Here is an 8,067-nt window from a genome sequence, read left to right as displayed (position 1 = left end):
AAGCACATGAAAATGTGCTCAACATCATTAGAGATCAGGATAACACAAATTAAGACTACTTAGACATACACTAACACACAGCAGAACATCTGAAGTTAGAAAGATCGTCAATACCACGGTTTGGTAAGGGTGTGCAGCAACTGGAAATCTCATATATTGTTGGTTGAAATGTAAAATGTGACAACTATTTTGACAAAAGATCGAGGCTTTTCTTATAAAATTAAACATACACAACCTATGATTCAGCAAATACCTGGATCCATTTCTAGGTATTGCCTTAAGAGGAATAAAAACATATATACACCCAAAAAGACTTGTACAAGAATATTCAAATCAGTTCTATTCATAATATCCCAAAGTGGAAAACATCCCAGAGACCCTAAAATAGGAGAATGGATAAACAAGCTGTGGTATATTCATACAACAGAATACTATTCAGCAATAAAAAGAATCGACTATTGGCATGCAACAATATGACTAAATCTCAAAAACATTATGTTGAGCAAAAGAAACCAGACAAAAAAGTGTACAGACTATACTATTTTATTTTTATGAAGTTCTGAAACAGTCAAAACCAGTCAATGATGGAAAAAAATTGAACAGTGGTTGTCTTGGTGTGTGATTAGGATCACGGATTGAGAAGGGACAAGAAGGATCTTTCTGGGGTGATGATAATGTTCTATAAAGACGGGCTTTGGGTTATACAAGTATTTGCATTTTCTGAACTCAGCAAAATTTATGCATTTAATTGATTAAATTTTACATCAAAAGAAAAAAACAAATATTGGACTCTAGTTAATGGCAAGAATGCTGAAGTAGCTAGGGGAAGCATACGCTTGTCTTCAATTTACTTTAAAATGCAGAAAAACCTGTGATGTGTCAAGGTAAGAATAAATATATGAAAAAGTAAGCAGTGTCGTAAAATGTCAATGATAGAATCTAGGTTATGGGCATATTGGTATTCATTCAAATTCTTTCAGTTTTGCTATATGATTCACAATTTTGATAATAAAAGTTTTCAAAATCTAAAGTAATATAGCCAATATCTTTAGAGAAAAGGGAAAACATAACATTGGGGTGGCTGGGCCTGCAGGGTGCTGGAGCTGGAAGTGTCTGCCCTGGTGGCCAAGACTATATTCGGGATCTTGGATGCACTGTCAACATGTCTTTCATTCAAGAAGTCATTAATCAACCTCTGGATGTAAACCTTCATGAGAACTAGAGGTCTATACAAGTGACAGAAAGTGGCCTCAGAAGTGAGTCTGAGCATCTTCTGGTCACTACTGGAACCACTGTCCTAACTGGTTTTGAGCAAACAGCTTCTGAGGAAGAGAAAGAGAAATTGAAGTCGTGCAAAATCAGCAAAGAACAAGCAAGATTTATTTTCACATTTCAGTGCAAAGTCTGGCTCAGGTTCATTGTCTAAGATCAATTGATAACTTACTTGCTGTGTACAGGAGTTTAAAGATTACCCATTCAAAGGAACAAAGGAAAAAGGTCTAAAGGATCTGGAAGAATTGGCTGGGAAATTCCTATGCTCAGACCCTTTAATAGTATGGAAAACTAACACCAGTTTCAAGAATAAAAAACAAAGTGCAAAAGGATAAATCAGAATTCAAGTAAATGGAAGATTGATAATGAACAAGGAGACAAAATAGACAAGAGATGTTAAAGAAGAGCTCACTAACAAGGCCTTAGATTCACATATCTTAGACTATTATGAAAATCTGGCCATCAAAGAAGAGAACATCAGTAGTCAGTGACTTGGCATCTTGCAAAGACGAGACCGATGAGAGTTCAAGAGAAAAAATTGATCCTCAAGGGCTAAAGTTTAGAGTCACATGCAACAGTGCAGGAGAGAAACATTGCTTTACCTCAAATGAGGCTGCAAGAGATTTTCCGGGTGCTGTTCAAGATTACTTTAAGTGGAAGCCTGACATGACCAACTTTGATGTGGAAATTCTTTCGAATATTCACGACATTGAAATCACCGTGGGCATTGCATTGAAAGAAGAGAGTCTCCGCTGAAGACATATCATACATTTTGGACTTAAAATTCTTAGATGTGCTCTCGCCTATAGGATGCTGGGGCTCTGGGCTCCTCAACCCACTGATATAATATAATACCACTGATATACTGATATTATAATGATATAATACCACTAGAGGGACTAATGAATGTCTAACTTATTGTGTTGTTGATGATGACAATCCAATGGCAACGAATAGAGCAGTAAACAACATCTCATCTTTATTGACCAAGAGCCAAACTAAAGAAGGTCAACTGTCCTCAGGCTTTCCCACAGACTCTGTTTGATGGGATATCTGCAATGTGCCACTGAGAACTGGCTCTGTGGATATTTTTGTAACATATGTGCCATTTGGCAAAATGATGGGCTCCAGGAAGAGAAACTGGAATCTTTATCCAGCTTGCCTACAGGACATCAATTAGTGGAAGGTACATAGGCAATGCATTAAACAAATAAGAGGCATTGACTGAAGCCAGGAAAACTAAAAGTTATGCAAGGAAATGTTTCTTTCATAAATGAGTACATGGCTAGGCTGTGATTATTATATGACAGTAGAAATGTCAAATTGAACATTAACCAAAAATTATATATAACTCCATTAGGTGAATGGAGGATAGGGTAAGAAAACTAAATCCTCATCTTTCATAGTATCAACTCAATAGATATCTGTATTGAAAGAATCAAAAACCAATAATACATGTTACAATTTAGGAATATGATGGCAAATATCGGAAGAAAATGTCTTGAACACCTTTTCTCTGGAGAGTACAAATCAGAGGCGAAGAAGAGTCCAGAGGACAGCTTTCTTTTTCATTATAAGCCTTGCAAAGTGATTGACTTTTTAATAAGTAAATAAGAAAATAAAATTTAACGTGCAGTGATATTAAAGAATGGTTATCGTTCAGATGACTCTATTTGTTGAGAAAATTCATTCCTCTAGCTCAAATTTGTATTATAAAATCCAACAATATTAATCTTTTTCTCCATGGGAATACTATGGAAATATTTAAGCCTATTAGCCAGAAATTTAGGAGTATAAGCTTAAGTGAAACAATGTACATTTGACAATGAAGTTTTTATTTTGGCATATGAGAAATCTCAGTGATGTTTTCTGGAACTCTCTCTCTCCTCAAGAAATTTACCAAGAGAACTGGAAATACGAATGGAAGAAATTTTTATGGAATATTGAATTTATTTGGAAGAAATGGTTGTAAAACTTGCCTTATTGTGTTTTGGTATAGATCTAACAAAATATGTCCTGGACATACTCTGTTGCCAGATTGAGTTCCATAAAACATATATTTGAACAGTTCTTTTCACGCTCAAAAGCATCACTTCTGTTTCATCAACTACAAAATAAAACGTAAATTTCTTACCTTGACATTTAATGCTTTCTGTGCTCAAACCTTAACACATATTTCCTAGGTAATTTACCGCTCTTCTACCTTGTGTACCTTTCACAAGAGTCAAACTGAGACCCCAGCAGTTCCTCATAATCTACCCTTTATGTCTTGTCTCCATGACTATTCTGTTTTTTGTTTGCCATTGACTGCTAGGTACGCTCTTCCCTCATCTCTAAAATTCTTTTATCTTAAAAATTGTTATTTTATCTTAAAAGAATTTTTAGATTTAAATTTACATTGTCCAATTTAAATACATTTATGTTTAAGATTATTTATTTTAAAGATTATTTTATCTTAAAAATGAAAAAGAATTAAAATTGTTTTACCTTAGAAATCAACTGTCTGTTAACGTGACATCTCCTTCTAGCTATTATCTGCTGCAGATTCTATCTTTTACAGATACACTCCTTGAACGGACCGAAAGATTTATTAATTAGGTCTTTGGCTAACTTTGCAAAAAATATCAGTGGCGTGATAGAACGTTACAGACGTAACTACAGATTCTTATAGAGATAAGTAAGAAACTAGAGAAAGCAAATGGAGATCTTTTTAGGCCAGCAGTCAGGAAACTTTTTCTGTAAAAGGTCAGATTTCAGGCTTGATTGATGGATTGAATTTTTAGGTTTTGTGGGCTGTTCTGTCTCTTTTCCAATTACTCAATTCTGCGCATGCAGCCTAAAATCAGCCACACACAACACACGAACAAACAGGCGCAGCAGCTGTGTTCCAATCAGACTTGGATTTAGCCCAAGGGATGTAGTTTGCTGGCCCTGATTCTAGGCTTTTTTAATAACGCCGCATAAGCCTCATCCCAAAGTTACATCAGTGGTCCTATCTTCTACCAGAAAAAAGGAGTAGGAAAAAGGACTCTCGGAGCTGATGTAACACTGGAAAACACACTTGGGCCCCAAAAGTAAATCAATAGAACACAAAATAATATAGTAATACCCAAGGGTGAAATCGCAAAATTAAAAATCTGGTCAATTTTCTATGATCTTTCAACTGGAAAACTTACTGTTTTAATTTTTTACTGAGGCCCAGAGAGGAAGTGAAATAAGCCAGACAGAGAAGGATGAATACTGCATGATAACACTTCTATGTGGAATCTAAAAAAAAGTCAAACTCAGAGAAACAGAGAGTAGAAGAGATTGCCAGGGGCTGGGGGATGGGAGAAACAGGGAGAGGCTGGTAAAGGGCACAGACTTCCAGCTATGAGATGAATAAGGTCTGAGGATCTAATGTAAAACACAGAGACTGTAGTTGATCACACTATGTGGTATAATTGAAATTTGCTAAGAGAATATCAAAAAGAAAAGACAAATATGTGAGGCAATGGATGTGTTAACTTTCCCAATATGTTTATATAAATCATTACGATGTACACTTTAAATATCTTACAGTTTTATTTGTCAATTATACCTCAATAAAGCTAAAAAAGAAAATAAAGGAGGGCCAGTCTGGTGGCGCAGCAGTTAAGTTAACACATTCCACTTCACCGGCCCGGGGTTCTCCAATTCGGATCCTGGGTGTGGACTTACGCATCGCTTGTCAAGCCATGCTGTGGTAGGCACCCCACATATAATGTAGAGGAAGGTGGGCATGGATGTTAGCTCAGGGCCAGTCTTCCTCAGCAAAAAAGAGGAGGATTGGCAGCAGATGTTAGCTCAAGGCTAATCTTCCTCAAAAATAATAATAATAATAAAAGGGCTGGAAAATACAATGTTCCTATCTGTCTAGAATATGAGGGAAACCAGGTATGTCTGAATCATGAACGCTATGTGGTAGGAAGACTGTAGAATTAGTGGTTGATACATCCACCATATAGATCAAATGTGCTTGGGTAAAGTTTTCATTTTTCTCTTCATGTTTGAAATAGAGTAACACTTTCCTACTCCCCTATGAAACCGTAAGTGAGGTCCAAAAGTTTAGTCAAGTAGAATGTGCGGTTGCAAACCATATTGCAAACAGACTTCTCCAGTCAGTCTTCTAGTTATGGTGTGAAAAAAAAGAAAACAATGCCTTTTATCAGATGTGTAAGAAATTGACTGTGTGTTACTAGCAGAATACACACCTTTCCAGGCATGAGAAAGTGCAGAACGGTCATGAGGCAATCCCTTCCTCCACCATTCTCCCCAGAAGAGCACTTAATTTTGCCTTCCTTGTTTGAGAATGGACGCTGGGCAGAGGAAGGGAGCCATCTGCTTGTCGGCTGTCTCCAGTTCACAGTATTGTGGGACATTATTGCCAGGTTTGCTGTATGGCCTCTGTGGTGAAGCTCGATCAGTTTATTTCAACTTAAAGTCTATTGTACGCCTACTGAGTGCAAAACATTGTGATGTGTGTATTGCGTGAAAGGGTGGTAAGACAATAATGACAACACATAACACAGTAGCAGAATAAGTAGTGCCATACAGATTTTTTCCCAAGGTTCCATTCTTGTGTAGTCAGATCCCTTCTCAGAGCCTGAACATCCTCAGATATGCAAATTGTCTACTCTAGATGAAGAGAAAGCTTTTGGCAGTATTTTGCTCAGATTGCCTCTTTGAACCTAAGAAAGCTGAGAGACCTATGTGGAGAGCAGGAAGTCATGTGGCTAAAGCAGAGAAAGCTTGGAGAGAAGGCAGGGGAAGAGGTACACTGAGGGAGCCTCCAGCCGGCACTCTGGCCATGTCCCATGGTGGGAGGAAGAATGCATCTGCATTTCTTTTCTTCTTCTTCCTCGTGTTTGCTTGTCTCCCTTATCAACTCTTAACATCCTTGCTCCTGGCCCGTGTAACTGCTTTGTTGGGCAGGCAATTCTTTCCCTGTGTCCGGGACACAATAAACAGTAACTATTTTACCTGTTTTCTGGGGCACAGAGATGCTTTTAGGTAAAATCTATTTATCATTAGAATAAGTAAACTTGAAAAGTAGTACTATGATGTTGCCAACGTTAGATTGTCCTGCTGGGGATTGAAGGAAAGATCATTATTCAAATATTCATAGGTGATACAACACTGAATATCTAATATTTATTATTCCATTTTATTTACTTATCACATTATTACATAGTACATGCTGTGTATCAGATACAGTTCTAAGCATATTTATAAATAGTAACTCATTGGATCCTTATACTAATCCTAGGGTGGGTTCTATTATTTATATCCTCATCTTACAGATAAGGAAATTGAGGCTCAGAGAGATGAAGTAAATTGCCCAGTGTCACACAGCTAGAAAGGAACAGAGTTGGGATTCAAACCCAGGTAATCTGTAGTGTCCCTCCCATTAATTGTTATGCTGTGTTGCAGTACGGTGACTAAGGAAGACGTGAGAAGAGTTTAATTGCTCATCATAGCTGCTAATTTGATTTCACTGATTTTTTTTATGGTGTCCAACATCTGGGGAGTGTTTAAAGATTGTTCAGGTGCTGAAAATGTCAGGCATTTAAGGGTCTGGCAATACAGAAAGCTTGAAAGCCCTCCAGCTACAAACACCAAGAATTGCTCAATAAATTATAACTAACATCCTGATAAATGCATGGCTGAACAGCTAGGAAAGACAGGGAAATTGCCTTGGGCCAGAAATGAAGAAGAAACTGGAAATCAGGACAGTGAACTGCAGAACTGACACTGTGTCTGCCTGGGGGTATTTATCACTTTTAATAATATAGGGGATTGGATTTAACACCAGTATAGGGAGAGGGAGAGTTGGGACTGAGACCCACACCTTTTATAGAGCTACTCCTTCAGTATGAGTGAGGATTTGGGCAAAGGGAACTCTCAAAAGTTGTGCGAAGGATTATAAATTTATACAACCACTTTAAAGAGCAATGTGACAATGTTGCACAAATTTGAATATGTGCTTTCTTATGACCAAGCAATTTTTTGGCTGGGTTTATACCCTGGAGAAACTCTAGGACATGGGAAAACCAGACAAGGACAAGAATTTTATTGCAACGTTGTTTGCATTAGTAAAAATTCAGAACAGGAGAGTTGATGGATGAATTGTACTATATTCATACAATGGAATATACAGAGCAATGAAAATCAAGGATAATTCTCAAAAGCTTCACTTTTGTGAAAAAGAGAGACAAGTTGCAGAGTATTTGCAGCATTAAGCTTCAGCACTTAAACGTAGAGAATCAGAAAGAATTTTTTAAAAAATTGTAATTCTTAACCTCAAGAAAGAAGGAAACCAGAAGGGACTTCTAATTATCCCTCTCACAAATGAAAGCTACGCCAGCATTGCAGATGTAGTTGCTTCCTTTTGCCCTGGGACTTACCTTGCAGACAGACCCTCAAAACAGGTCCCACAGCACAGCAAGACAGATGGATGGTGGTTTTTATTAAAAACTATTGAAAAGCTATTAAATGCTTCCTACTTATGAAATATTCTCATATATTTCACCAAAATTCAAACAACTCAATCTAGCTGTAACTCTCCTTTCTCTCCACACTGCATCTTTGCCTCTTTCTGGTCTGGCAAGCGGCTCTCATTTCCTGAATCCACACAGATGCACATGGTCTCAAACTTATGCAGAGTCATTTAACTCCCTTTGCTTTTAAACTTGCATTTTTAGCCCATCATGCTGCTCACTAAATAACGGTTCCCCTTTAGGATCTGTTATAACTGCCGCTATATGTGTTTTACAA

At 37.3% G+C, this 8,067-nt stretch overlaps 1 pseudogene; it reads left to right on the top strand.

The window, feature by feature from the left end:
* The first annotated feature begins 1,162 nt into the window (after positions 1-1,162).
* On the top strand, positions 1,163-2,452 carry LOC106829417 (tRNA (guanine(6)-N(2))-methyltransferase THUMP3-like; annotated as a pseudogene).
* Positions 2,453-8,067: the final 5,615 nt, after the last annotated feature.

Source organism: Equus asinus, chromosome 12 (assembly GCF_041296235.1).
Source record: "Equus asinus isolate D_3611 breed Donkey chromosome 12, EquAss-T2T_v2, whole genome shotgun sequence".
Taxonomy (NCBI): domain Eukaryota; kingdom Metazoa; phylum Chordata; class Mammalia; order Perissodactyla; family Equidae; genus Equus; species Equus asinus.
Note: the sequence above shows the minus strand (reverse complement) of the source record. Positions and strands in the feature narration are given on the sequence as shown.